The 25,389-nt window shown below is 47.6% G+C and overlaps 3 long non-coding RNA genes across 9 annotated transcripts; 1 reads left to right on the top strand and 2 right to left on the bottom strand.

Moving 5' to 3' along the window:
• Nucleotides 1-38: 38 nt before the first annotated feature.
• On the bottom strand, nucleotides 39-4,800 carry LOC129620653 (uncharacterized). Its single transcript, XR_008698637.1, has 2 exons — nucleotides 4,685-4,800; nucleotides 39-398 (listed from the first exon to the last, which is right to left on the bottom strand). It is a non-coding gene; the product is annotated as an uncharacterized LOC129620653 (long non-coding RNA).
• Nucleotides 4,801-9,958: 5,158 nt separating this feature from the next.
• LOC129621712 (uncharacterized) lies at nucleotides 9,959-18,155 on the bottom strand. 6 transcript variants are annotated; one of them, XR_008699637.1, is made up of 5 exons: nucleotides 15,134-15,468; nucleotides 14,692-14,837; nucleotides 12,440-13,641; nucleotides 12,161-12,236; nucleotides 9,959-11,765 (listed from the first exon to the last, which is right to left on the bottom strand). It is a non-coding gene; the product is annotated as an uncharacterized LOC129621712 (long non-coding RNA). The 6 variants fall into 6 exon arrangements; XR_008699638.1 differs by lacking the exons at nucleotides 12,161-12,236; nucleotides 15,134-15,468 and adding an exon at nucleotides 18,093-18,155 and having other exon boundaries at nucleotides 9,962-11,765; XR_008699636.1 differs by lacking the exons at nucleotides 12,161-12,236; nucleotides 15,134-15,468 and adding an exon at nucleotides 17,999-18,104 and having other exon boundaries at nucleotides 9,962-11,765.
• A 111-nt stretch (nucleotides 18,156-18,266) lies between these two features.
• On the top strand, nucleotides 18,267-25,191 carry LOC129621714 (uncharacterized). Of its 2 annotated transcripts, XR_008699641.1 has the most exons (4): nucleotides 18,267-21,812; nucleotides 22,908-23,112; nucleotides 23,185-23,433; nucleotides 24,137-25,191. It is a non-coding gene; the product is annotated as an uncharacterized LOC129621714 (long non-coding RNA). The 2 variants fall into 2 exon arrangements; XR_008699640.1 differs by having other exon boundaries at nucleotides 22,908-23,433.
• The last annotated feature ends 198 nt before the right edge of the window (nucleotides 25,192-25,389 follow it).

A 25,389-nucleotide genomic window follows, 5' to 3' on the forward strand; every position in this document is an offset into this window, starting at 1 on the left:
TCTCACACTCTATATGTGAAGATACAGATTCTGCACACACATGTGGACAGGGAAAGGGGAGAAAGTGGAATCCTTGGTAGACAAGCTGAAGGATGGTTCAGAGAGTAATGGACTTCTTAGCCCATCTGTCTTGCCATGTTATTCTTAGCTAAACAAGGAACACACTGAAGAATTTCACTATCTACTCTGTCTTCTTTTACTTCTTTCCAGTTAGTCTTCACTCCTACTTTTTCCTCGAGATTGTAGGGTCGCAGTGACTTTTCCCCCCTTGGCCATTTTCCAGTAAACATGTGGTACTGTTAGCTTGTGATCCAGTGTTTAGAGCTCCCACATTTGCGAATGCTGAATGCTCCACACGCCACTCAGCAACATCTGCGAGCCCGAAGTAGGAAGAACACCTTTAAAGAGAGAGATGTGAGAGCAGAATTACTAATAGTAACATGTTGAGAGGATGAGATGGCCGGATGGCATCACTGACTCGATGGACGTGAGTCTGAGTGAACTCTGGGAGTTGGTGATGGACAGGGAGGCCTGGCGTGCTGCGATTCATGGGGTCGCAAAGAGTTGGACACGACTGAGTGACTGAACTGAACTGAACTGAAACCTATTGAGAAGAAAGGTAAGGCCATTGACAGAGTCCCCTGCTGAATCCGATTCTTCGGAGGGAAAGGGCACAAAACTGGTTTCTTTCTCAAAACCACCTAGAAGGAACCAAGGCCTGCATTAAATCTATGTATCGGTATTATCTGATTGGAAGAGTTAAAAATACTGTAGTATTCTAATCTTCCTTTTCTCACAGTCTGGCAGCTGAGGTCTCAGCCATCTGGGGGGGAAGGCCTTCCTGAGAGGGCTGAACTCCTGGGACGATACTCTTTCTACTAGACAGAGGCCTTCATGGCTGAACAAGGGTCTGAAAGAGGAAATGGAGAAGAGGGGCCAGGGAGGAGGGCCCGAGGAGGCCTCTGAGAAAAGAGAGGAATGGGTCCCCTGTGTGTTCTCCATGAGTGTGGGGCCTCAGGAGGGTGGCAAGGAGACAAGGGGAAGGCCTGAGCGCAGCGAGAATTAGTGCTTCCAGGGATTTGGAGGGAAGGAGACTCACCACACCACTGGGAAGTAGGTCTTTGAAGCTCACTCATAAGCCTTAGAGGCAAAATGAGGTTGGAAACCCCAATGTATCTGGCTAAGAACAAGAGGCCCCAGGATGCAGTTCTGAATTGAAATTGAACCCTGCCTCTGGGTATGGTTGAGGTGGGGTGGTCCTCAGTTCTTCACAGAGCAGGAGGGACTCACTATAGTCCTCACTATCTGCCAGTAAAGAAAGAAGGAACAGCCAGGTTATCTTTCAAAGATGAGCCACACTCCCTTTTGGGGGTCAAATGGAAACCTGGTGATGTCAGCCTAGAAAGAAGAGAGCCTCCTCCCCAGCCACAGGTGAGAGCTCTTAGCTTTTTAGTCATAATCCAATGAGACAGTTTGCAGAGTTAGTGGGTGTGGTGGGCTTAATGGTGCCCCCACAAAAGTATGTCCACACCCCAATCCCTGGAACCTGTGAATGTGACCTTCTCTGGAAGATGGGTCTTTGCAGATGTAATTAAGTTAGGGATCTTGAGATGAGATCATCCTGGATTACCCTGGTGAGCTAAATCCAATGACAATTGTCCCTGTAACAGAAGGCCACATGACCATGGCAGACTGGAGTGATGCCCACAGGCCAAGGAGCATCTGGAGCCACCTGAAGCTGGCAGAGCCAAGGACATATCCTCCCCTGGGGAGAAACACGACCCTGCCAACACCTTGACTTTGGACTTCTGGCCTCCAGAACTGTGGAAGAATAAAGCTATGTTGTTTAAGCCATAAGGCTTGTGGTCACTTGCTGCAGCTAATACAGGGCAGATGCACGGAGAGAATCAGGGACTGCAGAGCGGAAGGGTCTGGAAAACCAAGTTCAGTCCTGGATCTGCTGCTGCTGACTGAGGTGAACTTTATGCTTCAGGTTCATTTCCTCTTCTGTTCCTCACATGCCTGGCCCTCACAGCTGGGTGCGGGGCTCACATCTCACTTGAAGAAGTTACTCAAAATCTAAGGAGATCAGGTGAGATACTCCCTACCTGTTTGGAACAGTGGTAACAGGAATAACCACACTCGTAGAATGTTGAATACATACTAGATACGTTTACACACATTATCTCGTGTAATCCTCAAAATAATCCCACAAGATTAGCATTCACATCCCCATCTTCTAGGTGAGGAGACTGAGGTTCTGAGAGGTCCTATAGCCTGTTCAAGGTCATTCACCGAGCGAGCCCATGTCTACCTATGCTCGATCCACAACATTACAAAAGGCTCAAGCTCCACAAAGACAGTGGGTCCAGATTCCCACAACATCCCACAGCACTCACAGCCCTCAGCTGGATGACGGAAGGGCTTTGTTTATTTTCTGAATATTAGCCTCACTGGCGCTACAGCTGGGGGGCGGATGGCAGAGTAAGTTTGCTGAGAGAACCTGTTTGGACTCTGCTAACAGAGTGGACTCTGCTAGCATGGTGCATGCATGTGTACTCAGTCGTGCCCAACTCTTCACGACCCCATGGACTGTAGCCTGTCAGGCTCCTCTGTCCATGGGATACTCCAGGCAAGAGTACTGGAGCGGGTTGCCATGTCCTCCTCCAAAGGATCTTCCCAAACCAGAGATGGAACTTGCGTCTCTTATGTCTCCTGCATTGGCAGGTGGGTTCTTTACCACTAGCACCACCTGCGAAGCCCTGCTAACAGTAGAGGGTTAGCAAAATATCCACATTAGGGAGAAATATAGTCACAACTAAGACCCATCTTGGTCCTCTTGGCCCCAAGTCTCCGAGGCTTTCTTCTCTCTCACCTTGCTGGAGAAAGAGATGAAACCCCTAGCCAAGTGGCTTCTGCCAAGTGAGAGTCTGGATGGACAGTCACACACACACACAGAACATATCCACATCACTTCCTCCCCAGCCAACACGAAGAAGAGAGGGAACCAACTGACAGACAGGCTCTAGAGAAGCCCTGTCCTGAGCAGCCCGGCACATCCGGGGCCCCCTCTTGTCTGGCTGGAGTCTCTGTGCCTTTCCCAGAGTCCACGTCAGAGGTTTAGGTGATCTATACCGATCCGCTGCTGGCTGTGGCTTAGGCAGGGCCGTGGCTAACATGGTAGCTGCTTCCCTGTCCTTCCAGCGCTTTGGGTTGGAGAGAGAGCTGGAGCCCAGAGATGACCCAAGGACCTGCCAGATTTCCTCCCAGGCAGACCTCTGTGCGAGATAAAGTCAGGCAAGGCTGAGCCGCAGGACAGCAGCATAATAAATTCCCCTGGCCTCCTCCCAGGCTCATTGTTCTATTGCTGGAGTTGTTTTGAGTAGGATCAAAAGGAAGGAAGAGCTCTGCGCTATCAGGCTGGGGAAGAAGGATGCTCTCCTGACCGCTCCTGTTGCCCTTGGCCACCCTCGTGTTAAATATGAGGAAATCGAAGGGCAGTGTGCAGCCTAACCTCGTCCTCATGGTGAGGCGCATGGCCCTCAGTGAGGCAGCACCCCCATCAGAGCCCGCTGACGGCCGCCGTGGTCATCCAGTCCTGGTCCTCTCACCCGGGCCAGCCCAGCCCTGGGAGGCCGAGCCCAGGGTCAGCGGCGTTGGGGAGGTGGGGGAGCCGGAAGTGGGCCCTGGAGTGGCTGTATTAGCTGTTGTTTACCCCTGGGGCTAAGAACTGAAGCTGTAGGGCCACAACCCTTGGAAATAATAGGCCAGAAAAGGAACTTCCCGAGCTTGGCTGGCTTAGTGCCTACAGCTCAGACAGTGAGTTGCTCAAGTTCTCAGGAAACATAGTCAGCTCCAGGATTTGTGGCCTTTCCTCTGCTCTGCCTGTGTTCATGGGGTGGTGAGCGCCTTCAGGCCCCACGACTGGATTCCTGGGGGGAACTGGAGCAGAAAGCATCACCTTCCTTCAGCCCTGGACTGAGGAGACAGGAAGGGCTGAGCCGAGGGTTCCTCATCGCCGACCCGCGGGGCTCAGGGAGTCCTTGGCCCCTCAGACGTTCTGCTCTGCCCAGTGCCAGGGTCTGATTCCCCAGGTGCCTGGCTGCAGCGGGCTCGGTCACCTTTGTCTGGGCTAGTGGCCATATCTGCGCCATCAAAGGACCTCAACGGGAGAGGATGTCAATGTGTTTCCTCAACCAGAAAGGTGGTTTGAGTTCAGCCAGAGCAGCCCAAGCAAACAAGCAGAAGCCTGTCAATGGAAAGCTGGGGGCTGCTGGGAGATCACAGACAACAAAACGAGAACCATTATCAGTCCCGGCCCGGCCCGAAGGAGGGACAGCCTTTGAAGCCACAGACAGGCTGAACAGAACTTTCCACCTGAGAGACGCTGGAGATGGGAGGTCAGGCTGCCTGCAGCCCCCGCAAAACCTGATCAAAGCCTTCTGTAGAAGGGAGGAGGCCCACAGCTGCAGCCCCACTGCCCCGCCCCCCCGGCACGGGGCCTCCCAGGGCTTTCTGAAGACAACCGGGCCGCCTTCGCAGGGGCCTGTGGGAAAACCCAGCACAGATGCGCTGTGCAGCCAAACCTCCGATCACTGTGGGCCAGGGGAAAGTAAACCCCTCAGCGGTCCTGAAAAGAAGAGGAAGGGAAGCAAAGCACACAGAAAATGCTAAGACCACCCACCTGATGAGCGCCCACCTTTCGGAAACAAATAGCTGCCAGCTTCCCAGGCGCGCTTCTAAAAGAACAAACAGGCTAAACACACCACCTCAAAGCTCCGTGCACCGAGGGAATTGTGGGAAGCCCGGCCTCTTGTAAACATTGGAAGCTTAATTTAAAGTGCATTGGCCTCCGTGGTGCCTGTTCGAGGGTTTCCTTGCATCCGCTCTCCTCCCTGGCAACTGAGAAACAGCGAGAAGCCTCATCAGGGTGGGATCGGGTCCTACGTGGACGCCTTTAGTGTACTTCTCTCGGGCTGGATAGGGACATTCTGCCAGGAGGTGTTCTGGGGGCATCTTCCAGATGGATCCAGGATGAGGGTAGCCCCTGTCAGTCCTGCCTGGATTGGTCCCTCTGGGACAGCCTCACTGTCCAGGGACACAGCCCACTCTGCCTGGCCTTGTGGTTCTTCCCTTTGGAGAACCAGCACTTCACGGAACCCATAGTTTTATCTTTTCTGAAGCCGGGTGCAGCAGAGCAAAACCATCTCCACTATGTTCTCCTTCTCAAAAGACTGAGAAGGATTTTATCTTTTCCTTTTTGGGGATAGGTTTGAAGTGGGTGGGGGGGGGGCATGTGGAGGAGGACAGTCATATGGAGGCCTTGTAGGTTTTGGGGGGAAAGAGGGAGTGTGTGGAGGAAGTAGTTGCCCAGCAGTACTGGGGGAAACTGAGATGAGAAAGTTCCAGAATCTCTGGTTTAACCAGCTGGCATTCTTTCCACAGTGGATGAATGAGGACTAGACAGAGGGCCTCAGGGAGAAGAAACAGAACAGAGGACAGCGGCATCTCCTCTCCCAACTTATCCAGAGGCCAGATCCTAAAGAGGGGAGACAGTTGGGAGTTACCCATCGCCCACCCACTACCCACTAGAAGATCTATACCTTTTTATTACTTTGCCCTTGAGATGATTGGGATTGCCTCCATTTTACAAGCAGCAAAACCAAGATCCCAAAAGGTAACCGAGGCTCTGCTAGGACATACATGAAACTGCAGAGCCAGAACTCAGCCTCAGATGTCCTGGCTCCAAAGTCCATAACCTTCCCCACTGTATCCAGCCCTGCCCTGCCTCTCAGGATTAGGCATGTGTTTGTCGATGCTACCAACTGAACAGACACAGACCTCTTTCACCCTGATCAAGAGGCATCCTTACAGGGTCTGGGTTATGGAAAGAAATTCTCCAAGGCACCAATAAAATCCTGCTCTGGAGTGCAAGAAGGCCTTTTTGGAAATACTTCCTAATAAAGTTGACACTGACCTCCCCAAAGCAAAAACAGAAGGGAACTAGATCAGTCAAAAGCAGAGTAGGTAGATAATAAAGCCTCACTGGGTCAGCTTTCTTCCAGGAAGCCAAAGCCCTCACAGGCTCTCATTATGTCCTCATCCCCACGGCCCTGTCTGGAGGTGGTGGACATATGTGGACAGTGGTCCTCATGTTAGGTGTGGACGGTCTTGAGTACTAAAACCATTAGTTCTCCCTAAAGTAAACGGAGTACAGAGCCGAACTGGGAGCACAGCCTCATTCCCCAAAGCTGTATGAGATGCTACTTTTAGTTGTGTCTCCTGACTCGGCAGTTAAAACTAGGTTCTTCTTTGAGAGGTTTGGAGGGTCCAGGGATGGGGGGGGGGCACAGCTGAGGAAGGAGGCCTCACTTTGTTCACCCATAGGCCCATTCTTTAACTTAGGCTCGTGTCCATCATTGGTGCTCACAGTCATGGGGCACAGAGGCCTGGGATGGGCCACTCACCAGACAATAAGCACCTCTGAAGATGAAGATGGGAAAATGGCATGTGGGCTGACACTCATCCAGGAAGGCCTGCTGGACACAGGGGCTGTTGAGGCTCAGACAGCTGGAGAAGGGAAAGGGGATCTAATTGCAAGAGAGTCATCCCCCTTTGCTGGTTCATATCCAGTCATGTCATTTCTTGGCTTTAATAACATAGTCCATCCTAAAGGAAATCAGTCCTGAATATTCATTAGAAGAACTGATGCTGAAGCTGAAACTCCAGTACTTTGGCCACCTGATGCGAATAACTGACTCATTGGAAAAGACCCTGATGCTGGGAAAGACTGAAGGCAGGAGGTGAAGGGGATGACAGGGGATTAGATGGTTGGATGGCATCACCAACTCGATGGACATGAATTTGAGCAAGCTCCAGGAGTTGGTGATGGACAGGGAAGCCTGGCATGCTGCAGTCCACAGGGTTGCAAAGAGTCGAACAGGACTGTGTAACTGAACTGACCTCAATTCCATTTCCGCTCTGGCCACACTAAGGAAAAGCTCCAATCATGTCATCTTTTTGCATAAACAGAAATCATTTGTAACTCACATGTGTTGTGCTTTCCATAACCCACCCTCAGCTGGATTTTTCTTTCTTCACTATTGCTGAAAGCCATGCCTGCTATTAGTAAAAGGCTGGAGTAGTTCTTCAGTTGTGTGGGACTCTCCTGTGTACTAGGGGACTTTGTCCTTCCTGTCTTATCCATAAAATGCCAGGTGCATCCCCCAGTAACTGAAAGAAGCAGAAAAGCCTGTAGGCAACGTTCCAAGCGCCCCTGGCTGAAGCCAGCGGTGATGAGATCTCTGAAGATGGTGCACCAGATACTAAGTTCTGCCACTGGCAAGGGCATCAGTCTATCTCCAGGGACACCCCCTTTCTCCCAGTGTAAGTTGCTTTCCTCCTTGGGGCCCCTGTCATTGTGTGACTCCTTCTAGGACCCTGATTCTTATGTCTTGCTCCTCCCCTAATTTCTGTGCAGGGATTCCCCAAAACTTTGTGAGCTGCAGACCTGTGGGGGCCATGGAATTTCAGCAAGGGGTTCCTCCCTCTGTACCCTACACCAAATAGGGGCTACAGCCTGAATCACCAGTATGAAAACTTCAGATTAATTTGAAAGGGCCATCAAATTTCTAGCAGTTCTTTACACTGTGTGTTTTCTTGGTTACTGAAGTTCAACAACTGCTATGAGAAGAGACCTGCCTGCATTGTGATGTTGTTCAGTAGCTGAGCCGTATCCGACTCTATGACCCCATGAACTGCAGCACTCCAGGTTTCCCCATCTTTCACTCTTTCCCAGAGTTTGCTCAAACTCATGTCCACTGAGTTGGTGATATTATTCAACCATCTTGTCCTCTGTCGCTCCCTTTTCCTCCTGCCTTCAATCTTTCCCAGCATCAAAATCTTTTCCGATGAGTCGGCTCTTCGCATCAGGTGGCCAAAGTATTGGAGCTTCAGCATCTGTCCTTCCAGTGAATATTCAGGGTTGTGATAGCGGTTTTCAAACTGGGATCCAAGGAACCCCTCAGAGAGGCCCTGAAGGGGGAAGGTTCAGGATGAAACCAGAAGAGATGGAGACCCCCATCTGCCCCCTGCACACGCCCGCACATGCACACACACACACAACTAATTCATCCCTTTCCTTTGCAACCAGAGCAACTCTGCTTTTATCACTCTTGCACACTGGGCTTTCTAGTAAGATTTTATTTGATGGAAGGACTCTGCTGGGTAGGAGGGTGGGGTGGTGTTTACAAGCAACGACTGAGGACAAAGTACAGGTACTCCAGCCATCTCCTTGCCGGTGTTTAGTGGAGCACAGTGGGACATCTGTCACAGCCCCACTTGTGTAAACCGTGAATAAACTGTGATGTGTGACTGACACGATGGCAAGCAGCTGCTCCATCCAGACCCACGACATAAGCAAGTTGGGTTAGTTTCCCAGATGCCTGAAGTCCATCAGGCTCTTGGAAATAAAAAATGAACTTGTACGTTAGCGGGTCCTATGGTCAATGCAGACACAGTGTCAATGTGTATACATATGTGGTGCAACATCTACTCCTGTGGGGGGTGGGGGGGGCGCAGGGTGGGGGGGGGGGCGCGGGGTGGGCAGGGAAATCCAGCCCTCCCAATGCACCAACGTTCCCAAGCAGGGGTGGTCACTTGGGGCCCATTTTCATCTCCTTCAGTTTCTACCCGAATTAGTCTTTGCTCGTGTGGCTGGTGCTTTCTACCCAGGCCCTCAGAGGACACGGTTTGCCCTCAGGCAGCCTGGGCCTAGAATAACGAGAGGCGGCAAAGCAGGACCATGAGCTGGTAGTTAGGTGGCCATTTATGAGTCAGTCCTGCCTCATCCTAGACAGGGTCATCTTTCACTCCCCCACCTGGACACGCCCAGAGATCCTCTCTCTTGTGGTCAAGGACCACTGCTAGGTTTTCAGCCATATCAGGACCAAGCAAGGTAAAACAGCCAGCACAGGTTGGGGCATAAGACCTAAAATGTGATTAAAATTAACCCAGGGTTCATCATGCTGCATTTGTAATAAACTAGCTTTGTGGTTTTTGCACCCTCTGACAATAATATTTGTGGAAATTCCTCGGCTGAGGCTCCATCCTCCCAGTTTGGTTTCAGACAGGGCAGCAAATAAAGAAATTCTCTAACCCTGCTTATTAGCACATGAGACTCAGGCAGGAAATCGGGAGGGCCGCCTTTGTCCCTGCTTTGGCTCTACTGTCACACGTACTTTTAAAAAGCCACCTTCCCAGCACTCAGGCTCCGGGGCAAATTCGACAAAACAGATGGCAAACCTCTCTGTTACATGAATGTCCCATTAGAGGCATAGGGGAAACAATGGCAAGCAGACCCAGGCCTGTCAAGTGTATGACTGAGCCTGTTGGAATGTGGCTGTGTGTGTGTGTGTGTGTGTGTGTGTGTGTGTACACATGGGAACCTAAACACACTTGGCTCTGAGTTCCTACATGCCGGGGGTATGCTGAGTGAGCAAAAAGCTTCACGTGTGTCTGAGAGGGTGACAGGGAGCCCCCAGACGCTTAGCTGCTCAGATTTCTAGATGGGGAGAAGCAAGGGGAAGTTTTGAGAATGGGAGGGCAGCTGTGTGTGAACACACGTCTCCATTTGTGTGTGTCGGGGGAAACTGAGGGGAAATTCTGCATTTGGGTGTGCTAGCCCTCATGGCGGGTGTGTGTGCATTCAAGCGTGCCGAGGGGAAGCTGAGAGAAAGTTTTGCCAGTTTTGAAAATTCACAGAAAAAATCTGGCAACTGCCCATACCACAGGTTGGTACACATTCAATGCTTGTGAAGCTCATTTCCTGTACTAGTTACCAGCCCTTGTTTATACAGGACACAAAATATGATTTAGAGCAAAAGCTCCAGGTGTCAGAGGTGAGTCAAGGGACAGTGTATTCCCAGAGGATAGGGAAGGGAGGGCAGTCTCTGCCAATGCCTTTTGAAGCAGTGAAATCAACTTTCAGTTTTAAAATCCATGGTTCCCACCTTTATAGGCTTGAAAGGGAGAGATGATTGAACTCAACTCTTAAAATTAATGCCATCCTGCATCATTGCTCTGAAGCAATTTTAGCACCCAATCTGCTCAGCCAATAGCAGCACGGCATTCTTGTGTGTTTATGCATTGTTAAGCTCGGCTGTCTGGCTTCACTCTGAGCCCCAGTTTGGGAGCCCAGCTCCAGAACCTGTTTATGAGCTTTTATACTCGGCTTTATTCTGACTCAGCTTTGTTTGTTGGCACAGAGGGTAGCGCCTAACTTCAGCACTCTGTTCTTTGCATGGGGATCCCAGATCACAGAGGGTCCTCGGGCTGCCATCCACAGCCAAGTTCAGGAGTTTGCACCACCGCCTCGTGGTGTGCATGTGGGCAGGCATTTCTGAACGCCTCAACATGGGGAGACACGGCACTCTACAAACTCCTTGGCATGCGACTTTCTCAGAGTCTGTCTTGCCAGAGTGTTCATCCATGTGGCACCCAGCTTGTAACAAACTTTCAGTGGCCGATAATTAACCATGGTGCATTCCATTCTGTTCAAGGCTCATGAAGCCATGACCAGAGACAACAGAGCCAATATCGCTCGCTCATCAGCCCAGCTCAGGACCTTGCTAGATCAGGTGTCCTGAACACCTGCATGGTTTCCTGATATATCCATGTGACAGTCATGAGCCTCTGTTCTTTCTCTAGTTTAGAGGGAAGCAGGAACAAAAGTCTCCCAGCTGTTGGACTCCAGGGAGCAAAGAGCCCAACCCTATCAGGAGACCAAGTCTAGGCAAAGCACAACTTTGAGGATTACTCCCACAACTCTTGGTCCTGGTGGAAGTGAAGAATACCAACCAGGGAATGTACTAGGAGGCTCACCAAAAGGTGGAAGCCAGAGAACCATACCTTAACCTTTATCAAGCCAAGATCTAAGTCCTGCTTAAGGCTCTTCCTGAGCACAGAGTCCCTGTGATGGTGGGACCCAAAGATGCTGATGGGGGCATTTCCCAGGCTTTACACTGGTTCAACTTGGGACTTACTTCAGTTATTCATGATGATAGGAATTTGCTTTATACTTCATCCTGGCTCAGTTGGAGCCCCTCCATCATCCTCAGGCAATTCACAATCTCTAGTAAGCTGGGAGTGGACTTCCCAGTTGGCTCTAGTAGTAAAGAACCTGCCTGCCAATGCAGAAGGCACAAGAGACTCCAGTTTGATTCCTGAGTTGAGAAGATTCTCTGGAGGAGAGCATGGCAGCCCATTCCAGTATTTTTGCCTGGAGAATCCCACGGAGAGAGGAGCCTGGCGGGCTACAGTCTATAGGGGCGCAAAGAGTTGGACACAACTGAAGCGAGTTAGTACTCACTTAGCATTCAGTGAACTGGGAGACCTCTGAACAACAGCAGGACTCTAAAGATTGTGACCCGTGACTCCTTAGTGAATTCTACAATCCTCTGAGGCACTACCTAAAGTTCGAGGAGGAGCTTGCCAAGAAAGAGGGACCTGGGGACAACAGTGGAGATGGAGATGTGGAGTACAGATCATTATTCTTTACAGGAATTCTCAGATCCTGTCTGCTGGAGGTCTTTACAGAGAGTTGACCTTCTGTGCAAGTTAATGTGGCAGTCTGTTGAGCTGTGATTCTGTTCGAGGCCCAGTATAACCAAGAAGATGAGGGGGAAGGGAGGAGGGGGAGGGGATATTCCAGGTTACAGCCACTGCAGCCCGGGGTAACATCCTTCCTTGGGTAGAAGTGTCTTCACCTGTGAAATGGGAGTATAGTGTTGTCAGGGCAAGTGCTTTGAACCCATAACTGAGTGGCCAGATTGTTAGCTTTGTTCTCTGTTGCCACGGGTTAAGTGAGCATAAAGACACTTCCCTAGAAAGCAATATTTGCAAGGAGCCTAGTATGCTGTGGGAACTGAGTGGATCCTAAATCTGTCTCTTCTTGTCCTATGAGTGGAATGGCCGCCCCATAGTTCTCCAGCTAAGGGGTCAGCAAACTTTTACTATGAGGGGCACATAGCAAATATTTTCAGCTTTGCAAGCCATACCATATCTGCCACGGTCACTAAAGGAGCCGTAGAAAATACGTAAACAAGTGGGCATGGCTGTCTTCCAATTCAAGTTTATTTACACAGTCAGACTGTGGACCAACCTGATCCATGGGCTGTAGTTTGCTGACCCCTGCTTTAGCTCATGGTAGATGTCCAGCAAACACTTGGGAAATTAACCTGTTGAAGATAAGTGAGTAGGGATCTCTCTGTCCATCCAGATCTTTGATTTGAATGCTGTTTTCACAGGCCCAGGTTATGTGTTCCTACCGTGGGGTCAGAGCAGCAAGACCCTCACCTCCTCTTCACTCCCCTCCCCCAGCTTTGAGAGACCACAGGCTCATTCAAACCCACCCCCATAATGGAGAGCAGCATTTGTGTACCTTTCAGGATCTGCTTCCCTACCCCTCCCCACCTAGGGCCTTTCCCTTCCATCCCGTTTGTGGGACACACAATTTGTAATCTCCTTAAAGCCCAAGAAGCCAGGTCTCTGATTCATGTAGATTAAAATCAGCTGCAACCTATTAATGGCCCAGAGCCCAAGACAGATTTTAGGAAACAAAAACACTGGACCAAATTAGACTGAACTGGCCTCTGTCTCCAGGGGAGGGAGGTGGGGTAGGAGGCTGGGGGTGAGGGGAGTGGCCATGTGGTTTTAATTAATTTGGATTCTCTTCCTGAAGCTAATTCACCCAACACAAAGCATGTGTAGCACCATGGAAGCAGGCAGCCATGGAGCTGGGCTCTCCCTGGTGCAGCCCCAGGTCCTACTGGGGGACTGGGGCTGGTTGTGTGTCTGTAATTAACAGGTTTCAAAGTGGTTATTTTGGAAAAGAGAATTTCAGTGGCGCGTTAAAATCCTTTCATCAGCCATCAGCCGGCGTCCCAAGGCCTTTAGCAAGGCCCTGGCCACTTACGGCTTCAGAGCTTTGAATTCCCAGGGTCTTGTTTGAGAATGTGGAGGCTTTTGCCATGGGTTTTATTAGGCTGATGGTTACCATGATTTTCATTATGTTGTTTGGTTACTGGAATCATAAAAATGCTTCTGTCTTCCTAGAGTACCTAAGAACATAAAAAATAAAAGAAAAAGAAGAGCCTCTGCCTTTATAGAAGTTGCATCACATACAAAGCTAATACTCCCTCATGAGAAAGAGCTGGCTGTGCCTCTGGGTGGGTGGAGGATAGGCAGGAATCGTGAGGCTAGGAAGAGGCAGGAAGGGTGCCCGACCAGCACCCCGTCCTGAACTCACATCTGAGGAAACTGAGGCCAAGGGAGATGCCTCCTGCTGGACTCTGGCTCTCCAACTCTCAGTCCCCTGTTCTTTTTCCTCCTGGTGGCATCAGGCTGTGAACAAGAGTTGCAGAGGTAGATGCAGAAGTGAGAAGGAGTCTGAATTCTTTTAGGCTGGTGCTTCAGGACACTTCTAAAGGTAGAAGGAAATGGTCGGATTCACATGCAGCTTAAAATAAAGCGCCGGGGTGTATAGGGAACTGATCCGGGCCCGTGCTGTGTGTTCTGATGGTGCCTCTGGGGGTGCTGGGGCGGGGGGTGCACTCCTCGGGCTGCAGCAGCTGCACGGAGGCCCTGGAAGGAGAGGGGAGTCACTGGGGCCCTCATTTGGCACCCACAGCCTTGGGCTGCGGGAAGAAGGGAAATAGGTACCAAATCCCACAAGCCACAGAGATGATTTCTTGCCGCTCTGAGTACAAAACCTCTGAAACCTGGTCAAGCTCCCAGAATCACCATATGGGGCAACAGGAACTTCGGTTAAGCCTGCGTTATCTGATAAATGGAACCCCAGCCTGGCTTTCCTTCCTATTTTGATGGTGGCTACTTTCCAGAGTGTTCTTTCATGGGGGACACGAAGAATAGTCTGGGAGAATTTCTATGAAATAACCTCTGTTACTCCAGAGCAGCAGCCCTGGCTTTCAGGAGGACATGAGTAAGACCTTCGTCCACATGAAAGCTATGATGGCATGTTCAGAGAATCATGGAGTACCAGAGCTGGGAAGGAAATGCAAGTCTAGCCAGCCCATCTTACAAATAGGGAAACTGAGGTCCGAAGCCAGGGTCAGGTCCAGCCCATGGTTTCTGACTATCAGTTTGCTCAACAATATCATTCCTCACCAGGCCACAGTTCCCCTTTGTCTTGATATTTTTGTTCATTCGTTTAATATTTACTGATTATCCCCTATGAGCCAGACACTTTAAGGTGCATTAATTTTGTTTCTTTAAATTTTTTGAGATGGAATAAAAGAAGTACGTTTCTGTGGAATACAGTAAAGAAAGGAAAGGAAAATCTTCTCCCCTCCCAAGTTCAGGTTTTAGGAAAACTTTGTGAGCCTGGGCACCCTTGGGAAACACCTGCTGGGCTGGACGTGCCTTTTAGATGGCCTAGTAATATTGCTGTCACATAAGGATGGACTTAACTAGGCTGCCTCCGCTTGCAGTCACCACCTAGGCAGCCTAGTCCAAAGGATTCTGGGAGTGACAATCATCAGGGATTCTCTGGATCCAAGTTTGAGCCGATGCTGTGGGGAACCCAAGCCAGTTGAAGGAATACAGATTATAGGGGTCCCTTGGTCTGTTTCCCATCATTCTCATATAATTTGCTTGTCAGTCCTTTGCTCTTACCTCTGTGTGAATAACTCCTCGATTGTAAATCAGAGGACTTGGCACTGAGGTTTGGATTATCTGTGATCCTTAACTTTCCCAAGGCAAAAGAAATTTAACAAATCTCTTCTCTCACGATGTAGTATCCAAATCATGCATGCATTAATCTGTGTAGAGCAAGCCAAGTCTGAGCCTCCCCACCCCCACCACACTCACCCTGAGCAGTCATGCACACATTCATTCACTGATTCATGGATTCATTCAACAAATATTCAGTGAGCAATTAGGTGCCAGACTCCATTCTAGACGATGGAGATACAGAGTGGAAAAAGACAATGTCCCTCCTTACTCTGTTCACGTCTTGGGGGGGCAACATACAATAAGCCAAATATATATATATATATAGTATATACTATATATATATACACACACACACATACATACATGAACTAGTGATAAGCACCTTGAAAAAAGTAAAGCACAATGAAGAGACAGGGCTGAGGGGAACACTTTTACACACACAGAGGAGTCAGGAAGACTTCTCTGAAGAGGTGACCTTTGGCCAAGGCTTGAATGAAGAGCATTCCAGGCAAAAGGAATAATAAATGTGAAGACCTGGGACAAGGACCAGTTGGATGTCTTAGGGAACAGCCAGGAAAGTCAAGCTGGAGCAGAGGGAGCAATAGGGATGTCAAGGGTACAGAAGGTCAGAGAAGTGAGCAGAGCCCAGGTCAGGGAAGGAAGACTTCACGTCTGTTGAGCACTATGGGATGTCTTTGGAGCAGGAGAGTGATGCTGCAGAGACGTACACTAGAGGGCCATAGAGAAGCTGACAGAGTGATGATGGCCCAGCTCCGGTTAAACGTTTGCATTCAGACCCATGGCAGGTGGTGCTCCTCAAGGGCGGTGCCTGAAGTGCAAACCTTCGAAGAGAGCTACATGTTTCAACAGGGTGAGGCTGGGCCTGGGAGCTCACTACCTCTCTACCAATTAGTCTTAAGCCCCAAAAAAGGAAAAGGTGCTATTTAAATAGCAGGGTTGGGATCTGTGAGTCAGAGAACTCTCAATCCATCAGGTCACCCCCAGTTAGGCTCTGGAAAATTGCTGATGCTCAGGCCCCCAGTGGGGAGTTTGGCTGCAGGCTCAGATACAGACCTGGCCTTTAAGGGATCGGGCTTTATTTCTGGCTGACTATATACTGTCTGGTCAGTTTCATTCCCAAGCCCTTCACTTTGCAAAATGCAGGTGACTTAACTGGGTAGCAGAGGGAAGAGGGAAAAGGCATGAACTGTGGTTTCAGTCAGCCTTGGGTTGCAATTTTTGCCTCCATGCTTAACAAACTTTTGGAAATGCTACTGAATCTGCTACAACTACACTATCCAATACAGTAGCCACTGTCATGTGTGGCTACTTACATTTAAATCTTAAGTTTAAATCAATTAAAATGATATGAAATTTAAAATTTAGTTCCTTAATCCCACTCTGCACACCTCAAGGGCTCAATAGCTACATGGAGCTGGTGACTATCATGGTATCAGACAGTGCAGACATAGAACATTTCTGTCATGGCAGGAAGTTCTGTTGGATAGTTTCACTTCCTCGAAAAAGAATTAACCTGTGAGAAATGAACGTGTTAACACACAGAAAGCACAGGGTACTTCTGTCTCATTATAGGTACCCAGCAAACAGCAATCTCCATGATTTACTATATGGATCTCCATCCTGGCTCTGCTATTGACCAGCTGTGAGGCCATTCAACCTCTCTGAGCCTCAGTTTTCTGATCTCTAAAATGGAAATAACAAGTAATACTGAGTGAGTTTCTCATAGCATAACATATAACATAATCTTTATTTTTCTCAGTTTTCCCTGGACCTGAGAACATCCCCGTTAACCCTCTGCTGACTTATCGAGACCCAAATTTGGAATCTCCAATCCTGCCATGCTTAGCAGGAGGCATGACTGAGATCATGGCTTCGTGATGAGTCCTGGAGCTTTTAGCCATTTCGAAGGGTTTGAGTACAGTCAGGGGTGTGAAGTTCTAATGAAACAAGTGGGCAAGTCTGCTCAAGAAATACAATCATTTTTACTCAAGTCAGATATTCTCCTGCTCTGGTACTCTGAAAGCAGTCGTGTCAGGGTTCCCCTAGCCCTGGGCCCCTGCTTCCTTGCCTGAATGCTCCTTCTCAGGGTGCAGCCTGCAGGGAGAGGCTCTCAAGCAGCCCTTCTGGTATCTTAGCCTCCAATCAGTCTTCTTTTTTCTACTTTGGGGCTTTGTTGTTGTTGAACGTTTATTAACTGCAGGTATTTGGTGGGTGGAAGTGGATTTGCCTGGGGCTGGAAGGAAGTTATTTGCCAGGCCAGGAGAAGGTGTGGTTTCAGAGTTGAAGCTGGAATCCCCTTCACCTGCTTAATGCATTTCAGGGGAGATTTGCTTTCAACTCCCAAATTACCTGCTAGGATTTCTAGACCTGAGATCCTATCTCCCCTGGCTGTTTTCTTTCATTTCCGATAAGAAAGACAAAGAAAAAATTAAAGAGTGAGAGGCTCAAAACAATAGTCTCCTGCTCTTTTAAATTAAATTGCACACAGTGAGTGATTTTTTTCACTGTCTACTGTCAGGCTGGCAGGAGAAGGGCCTGTGCAAGTACTCAGAACCTCTGCTTTTGGGGACCCAGGGAGAAAGTACAGCTGGGCTTCTGCAGAAAACTCAGGGAACAGTGTAGACTTACTGTATCCAGTGGAACTTTCTAAATCTCCCCCCTGCAAGCTGTTCCACCTGCAACTTTCTCAAGTGATAGCAGCTCCAACCCTTGGGCTGTTTACGACCCAAACCTAAATAGAGCCATACTTAAACCCCGACTTTCTTTCACACCCCACTTCCAAGGTGCCGGAGCATGTTATTGGCTTTACTTTCAAAATCTGTCCAGAATCCACCCAATTCTCATTATCCCCTCTGCCAGCATCCTGGTCCAAGCCACCACCATCTCTTCACCAATCACCTGTGATAACCTCCTACCAACCTCCCTCTTTCCACTTCCCACTAACTGGCCCACATACTTCTACTTGCCTTGAAGTGTATTCTCAACATACTCTGCTCCAAATCCCCAAATGGCCCACAATGAGTCCCATCCCAACGAGAGTAAAAAGCCAAAGTCCTTCCAGTGGCCATGGGAGCCCTGAAGAATCTCACCCATTGCTAATGCTGACCTCTCCGCCCTCCCCTCTCCCCTTTGCTCATTCATCTCCAGTCACCCTGGCCTTCTTGCTTTTCTCAGACACCCAAGATACATGCCCATGTTGGGGCCTTTGCTGCAGCTGTTCCTTTACCTCTTCAAGTCGTCACTAAAATGTCACCTCACCAAAGCTCCCTCTGATCACCTGGCTCATCTCAAGTTCTCCTCATACCCCCTTGCACTCTCACCTGCTTTGAGCTGACTCAGCCTCCCCTCCTTAACACTTATTGCCAGGCAAAAAAAAATCCAATAGGTCAAGGCTACAAGGAGGGTTAAACTCATAAAGGAACCCCAGATAAGTTTAAGTTCAGAAGAAACAGAGCTAGAAGGAACTGTCCCCAAGGTCATGGAGGGTAAGTGAGCAAGAAGTTGCCTAAAAGATCGTATGACTATGAGCAAGGAGACAAAGAAGGAAGAGGAGAGGGAAAGAGAGATGAAGGAGAAGGAGAAGAAAAAGAATCGACAAGGCTATCAGCTCTCACATGTTTTGCTCATGTGCTGTGCTGTGCTTAGTCACTCAGTCGTGTCCAACCCTTTACAATCCCATGGACTGTAGTCCTCCAGGCTCCTCTGTCCATGGGGATTCTCCAGGCAAGAATACTGGAGCGGGTTGCCATGCTTCCTCTAGGTTTTGCTCTTAAGGACCCCTTTATACTTAAAACTTGTTGAAGCCCCCCCAAAAGCCTTTGTTTCCATGTTTGCATCTGTTGATAAATCCGGGGGTAACCAGCCTCCTGGATAGTCCCCAGTGATCCTTATCTCCCAGCATTCATGCCCTTGTGTGTTGAATGAGGGCTGGTCTGTGTGGCTGCAGAAAATGGTAGAAGTGAGGATACGTGACTTTAGCTGGCTTCAGAGGCTAGGCCTTAAAAGGGGCTACAGGTTTCTACTTGGTCTCTTCTACTGTCCACTCCAGAGAAAGCCAGTTGCCGCATTTAGAGGACACTGGGAGAGACCTATGTGAAGAGGAAATGAGGCCCCTCACAATAGCCAGACACAACTGGCCAGGCTTGTGAGTGTACTACTTCGACAGCAAATACCCTAGCCCTGGTCAGGCCTTAAGGGTACAACCTCTCAAGAGAAAGAGCCCAGCCACTCCTGAATTCCTTATCTGCAACAACTCTAAGGGGTAACAAGTAATGGTTGTGTGTTTGAGGGTGAGGGGGTTATATTTATTTTATTGAAGTATAGTTGATTTTCAATATTGTGTTCATTTCTCCTGTACAGCAAAATGATTCAGTTATTCACATATATACACATACTCTTTCATATTTCCCATTATGGTCTATCCCAGGATTTTGACTATAGTTCCCAGTGCTGTATGGTAGGACCTTGTTGTTTATCCTTTCTTTATATACTAGTTTCTGTCTGCTAATTCCAAACTCCCAATCCATCCCTCCCCACCCTCCTACCTCTTGGCAACCATAAGTCTGTTTCTATGCCTGAGTCTGTTTCTATTTTGTAGATAGGTTTATTTGTGTCATATTTTAGATTCCATATATAAGTGATATCATATGGTATTTGTTTTTCTCTTTGTGAGTCACTTCACTCAGTGTGATATTCTCTAGGTCCATCCATGTTGCTGCAAATGGCATTATTTCATTCTCATTTACGGCTGAGTAGTATTCCATTCTGTATGTCCCACATCTTCTTTATCTGTTTAGTGACTATTGTTGTTTTAAGCCACTAGGATTTGGAGTATTTTGCTATGCAGCAATAGATATTTAAGTCATTTACCATATTAAAAATTAGAACAGAAAACTATTTAAAAAAAAAGTTGTTGAGACTTGCTCAAATGTGGCTGTTTTGATATATACTTACATAATAAATTGCCAGCCACGGGCATTAGTTTCTGCAAAAATCTCCCAGTCAATATTGTGTTAATGCTTATTTGTTAACCATTTAATGTATATTTATATGAATAAATTCCTATTTATTAATTAACAAAAATCCAAAACTTTATTTGTTTGAAACTTTAAAATAGCACAATCTTACTGTAAAAATAGCTGTTTTCCAAAACAAAACAGAACAAAATTTAATGAGAAGAATGACAGTGTTTTACATTTTTGCAAATCTCTTTAATGTCTGGCTTAATAGAAGACAGCTGGATTCTCATATCTACTTCTGCATTCAATCAGCAGTGATAATATTGTTTTGGTTGAAGTTTATGAAGGAAACCCAGCCTCACATAGATACGAAGTTGGAAAAGGGAGGAATATTTTTCATAGCCTTTTCAGATAATTGTAGATATTCTTCTTTGACACTAGACCAGAACTCGATAAATGGTCGCTTATTAAAGGTTACTTGCAGTGTGGAATCTGAAACTATCTCAATGAACTCTTTGTACTCGGTTTCATTAAAATCTGTTTGGTCTGTGTTGCACTGAATGGGTCTTTTGCCCATGCATGATTTTGTAATCTATGCATGGTCATTTGGAAAATATTGCTTCACTAAGTTATGCGGATCTGAATCTGATCTACTTCATGATGAAAACTAAAAATTCACATTTGTTGATATCACCACTGATCTTATCTGAAACCTCACGAAGTACTGAAACAGTATTAAGCTCACTGAGACAGATACAAGTTTTCAGAAATTTTAACGTTTGCTTGAAAGTTTTTATTTTGACATCGAGCACTGTCAATTATCTTTCTTAAAATGACAAGTTCAGATTGTTCCTTTTGGAGAAAATGACTGTCAAATAACCAAGTCTGAATAACTGTGGTAATTCAGGCCTTTCAAGTAAACATGGTATTTCATGAAAGTGGCTAGTTCAACTCACAACTCAGCCGCTCTCACAAATGCTTTTTCTCTGAACAAACAATTGTACCTCAGAAAGCACCAGAAATGCCTCATGCTTACTTTCTAGTTTGCCACGCGTAATACTCAAAAGACTTGGACTTTGGGCAAGATTTCATAAAATTAATAATTTTTACTGCTCCATCTCAGACACGCTTAAGTGAAATTGGTTTCTTTTTTTTTGGTCCGACTTTGTGGCAGTGAAGAATATGACAATTTTACCCAAATGTCAACACTGTGAAGCAGACAAATAACATCTTGGAATTATGCACATAGTTTTGACCTTGAAAACACCTTCTTAGGGTCTCAGGGACCCCAGGGGTCCATAGACCTCACTTTGAGACCCATTGCTTTAGAGAAATGGATCCTGTTTCATCACTTAGAGCACTTGTAGGTGAGCGTGCTACATGCTAACACATGTGTGTACCAGGTCTTTGTGTCAGACTGTGATGGCCACCATCTGTTACACAAACTGGAAACATTGTTAGATATTTGTTACATACATAGCTTGTTAGATACCAGCTTACGCTTGTGGTTAGAGTAGACATGAGAAAGGTTATATAAGGGAGGTTTAGGGTATTTTTATGTTTCTGTTTGCCCCACTTATGAAAGGTGTGTGGATGGTAGGAGAAAGCTAGGCTCTGGGGAATTCCTCGGACGATCAGGGTGGTATAATTAAGGTAAATGAGGAAGCTAACACCTGCAGCCCTTTCTTTATAATGCTTTTCTTCTCTCCCGTTCATCCAATGAGCTATAAAAGCTCAGTGCACTGCAGAGGCATCCTTTTCAGAGCAATGGGGTCCTTCAAGCTCCAGATTTAAAGCGGGCAAGAGGGCTCACTCCCTCTGGCAGGACCACCAATCAGGACAAGAGAAGCAGCAGGCCCGAGAGGCTGCATTGGTTCTAAAGGTCAGGGCACCCGTGAGGATTTGGTCACTGTGGAAAAGCTGACAAGCCGGCCTCTCGTAAAGTCCTCAGCATTTCCACAAAATGGACTTAGAGCAAGGCAGGGAGGGATGGGGTTATTTTTCAGTCCGTTTGAGTTCAGTTTTTCGCTGCAGACACACAGAGTAGGTTTGAACCCACACCTGACCGGGCCCAGCTCTTTGGTGAGTGATGTGTAACTGTTCTGTCTGTGATCACGGGTTCCATCGGCGGGGGAGAAACAACCAGCAGTTGTGTCCGGAGCCCTGAGAACTGGAGACCTTTCCACATCTGTTTGCCTAGTCGGGGGTGGGAGGAAATCACCAAAACCCTCCAGAGCTGGGCCGGAGCCGGAGGTGGGGGTCGGGGCACAAAAGGGCTTAAGCCACTGGCGACCCCGGGTCATATGACCACCCCATGGTCCTCCCCCAGCCCCTTTCATCCCCTCAGGTGCCCAACACTCAGCCTTTTCATCATCCCCTAGGTCAGCAGGATCAGGTTTATGTGAGTCGACCAGAAAGCTTATCAAACGAAGGCAGAAGCAGGTGTTTGAAAACCTCCTCCTGCTAAAAGCTGGGTCGAACAAGGTTGTCGATGCGGCCAAGGCCAGGGTCCCTCACTAATTGCGTTTTCTTTCCTGTTCCCTTTTCCTCTCTTTCTGCTTTGGAACCCCTAGAGGTCTTTGGGAATCGGTCACTAAAACAAACCACTCCAAGAGCTGGGGATACAGGGAAAAACAAAGCTAAATCCGGGTGTCATTGTTGGTAGCTTGAATGGATCGTGATGGGGACAGTTGCATCATGGAAATCAATAGGCTACAATGCAGACTCTCTTCCCTCCAAAATCAGTTAAACATTTACCAGCTTTCACTGTGGAGACTGTTGCTCAAAGTATGATTCTCAGAGCAATTGTATCTGAATTTCCCAGGGAAAGAAAGAAGGTAGGGGTGGAGGTGTTGCTATTTAAATACAGATTTCCTGGTCAACCTGAACTCAGTGAATCAAATTCTCTGGAGGGGAGCCTGGAGAGATGTGTTTTTAGCAAAGTTATTAATAAATTTGATAAAGTTTAAGACTTCGGTCTTAGGGAGTGGGAGAGAAGAGTGGGTGTACATCTGGCTTTTGGCATCTAGAAGGAACAGCTGGCTTCAGTCCCAGTTGGCCTGAACCCGGACAGCTGTTTTCCCTCGAGATATAAACTTCATGACGGGAAAAGGAGGTGGGAATTCTGGGGTCCCATCCATCCACTGACAACATGATTGGTTCTGCCTTGGATCGCAGGATGTCTCCACATTCTAACCTTGAAACTTGGACGCAAGACAACATGAGCAAGTGCCCAGACATATGCATTAGCATGAAGAAATTCACCACCATTCATGCCATCGATAGGGCCAGTGGAAGCCCTACCCAGGGCTCCAGGCAGAGGAGCCCAGGCAGGACCCAGTGTTTCCATATTAGATTGCCGAGGACAGCAATTTTCTTTCAGGTTTGTAGAGGCATTAGTGGGAGCTTTCACAATCAGATATGATTTATGAAAAAAGGTCCTTGTTTACTTTAGCCCACTGGATCAGGAAGAGAAGGTCCTTTAAAGAAGAAAGAAAAAGAGAAGAGAGATCTTTGTTTCCTCAGAGGTGAAACAGAAACTTTGCAGAGGGCTCAACATTGCTTTTGACTTGTTTTGCATCTACCTGAGGGAATAGTACAGATTAATTTTTTCTGAAAACTTAACTACATTTCCAAACAGTTCTGGGAGGTAGGTGTTGATGAGAAAGAGAAGACCAGGCCAGACCACATGAAAATAGAGCTGGTAAGTGGAAGGAAGGGCTGGAGTTTGGACTCCAATTCTGATGAAGCCCCGCTCCCCAAAAAATACCAATGCAGTTCCCTCCCAAGCCCAATGCAGTATTTTTTTTTTTTTTTTTTTTTTTTTTGCATGTGGTTGGAGCCCAGAGGAGTTGTTAACAGGCAACTGGGACAGTGACATTGGACATGTGAGCTCAAATTATTGTGAATTCTTAAACTGTTAGAGCTCCTTGTATCCTGATGCAAATTCAGAAACATAAAGCCACATGTAAAACTTTCAAGATTATGAACTATTAGATTATTGGCTATTAAATTATCCACTGGAATGGATAGTTGAGAGTCCACCATGTTGCTGAGTATAATTTAGGCACTCCCCATATCAGGCATTCAGGCTCACAGCACTTCATCAAGTTCACAAGCAGGGCCTACTTGTTTGCTCTGACTGTTCGGGCTTTTATCAAATATGAAACTTCATCAAGTGGAAGGGGGAAGTGGCCAAATGGCCTACTTCAGGAAAGCAAGATGTGATCTCAAATATTTTTTCTGAGGTTTCATGGCCTTCTTGTACCTAAGAACTCTCCTCCTCACCCAAAGCCTCATCTCCACTTTGAAATCACTCACTCATTTAGCAAATAATTAGCAAGAACCTACTGTGCATCAGGGCTTCCCTGGTGCCTCAGTTGGTAAAAAATCGGTGTGCAATGCAGGAGACCCATGTTCGATTCCTGGATTGGGAAGATTCTCCTGGAGAAGAAAATGAAAGTCCACTCCAGTATTGTTTGCCTGGAGGATTCCATGAACAGAGGAGCCTGGCAGGCTACAGTCCATGAGGTCTCAAAAATCGGACAGAGCTTAGTGACTAAACCCCCCACCACTATGTGTCAGGGAAGAACAGAAAGCAAATAGACCACATCTCATCCTCATGAAGTTCTGTCTATTGAGAGACAGATATTATACAAAAATATATAAAAATATTCTACCTTGTCTGAAATGCTGTGAAAGAAGAGCACATGGTGCAAAGAGACCAATGGTTTTGATGGTCATCCACAGCAAGAACATTTACAAGGAAACCTTATTGATAGGACTTCTTGTTTTCATTGTTTTGGGTGGCACGGGGTGGGGAGAAGGAGTTGCTGAAAGTTTAGTTGGGAACACTTGAAAGGGAGATGTCATGTAGGCAACTGAATTCCAAACTCAGGAGAGAAGCTGGTTTGGGAGTCAGCAACACAGAAGAAGACTGGGGCCCTCATTAGAGGGCCCAGACGAGGTCATTTAGGGACGATGTGTACAACGACTGAGGCCTGCACCCTGGGCTGCCCATATGGAGCTCTCTTGGACAGAAAGCCATTTGAAAAGGCTGGTCAGTTGCACTTAGGAGTAGTGGACGTACAAATACAAAAATCAGAAAAGCAATTCACAGCCCCCAGGACACTGACTCCCACATCTTTTTTTCCCCATAAGCCAAGCAGGCTGTCTGTGGGCCAGTGAGTGGATTAAACTAGAACTTCCAGAATTGGAACAACTAGCCTTGTCCTAGGAAGTGCTTCATAGCTCTGTTATTTTCTCTTTCTTCCTCAGTTCCAAGTTCCTTGGCCCCTTGGAGATGCTGCGTGTGTAGGTGTTAGGGAGAAAGCAAGTAAACCAGTTCACACTGGTGTGTGAGTGCTGTTTAACCACCTAAGCCTCACTGAGGTATATCACTGAAAAAAGGCAAAACTAAATCTCAAGTCTGTGCAGTTTTAGGAAAACTAGTATATTGATGGTGATGCCCTCGGGAGGGAAGACACTTGTGGGTAGGGGTGATCACTCTGTCCCCCCTTCAGCTTCCTTCCATTCCTCCATTGCAAGACTCCCAAGAGCCTTGAAAATCTCCATCACTTACAGAGTGGTTCCTCTGGCATCATAACCAGGCCCCTGACAACTATGTTAGCTAATAACAGTGGACATTAACTGAGCACTC

This window comes from Bubalus kerabau, chromosome 10 (genome assembly GCF_029407905.1).
Source record: "Bubalus kerabau isolate K-KA32 ecotype Philippines breed swamp buffalo chromosome 10, PCC_UOA_SB_1v2, whole genome shotgun sequence".
Taxonomy (NCBI): domain Eukaryota; kingdom Metazoa; phylum Chordata; class Mammalia; order Artiodactyla; family Bovidae; genus Bubalus; species Bubalus kerabau.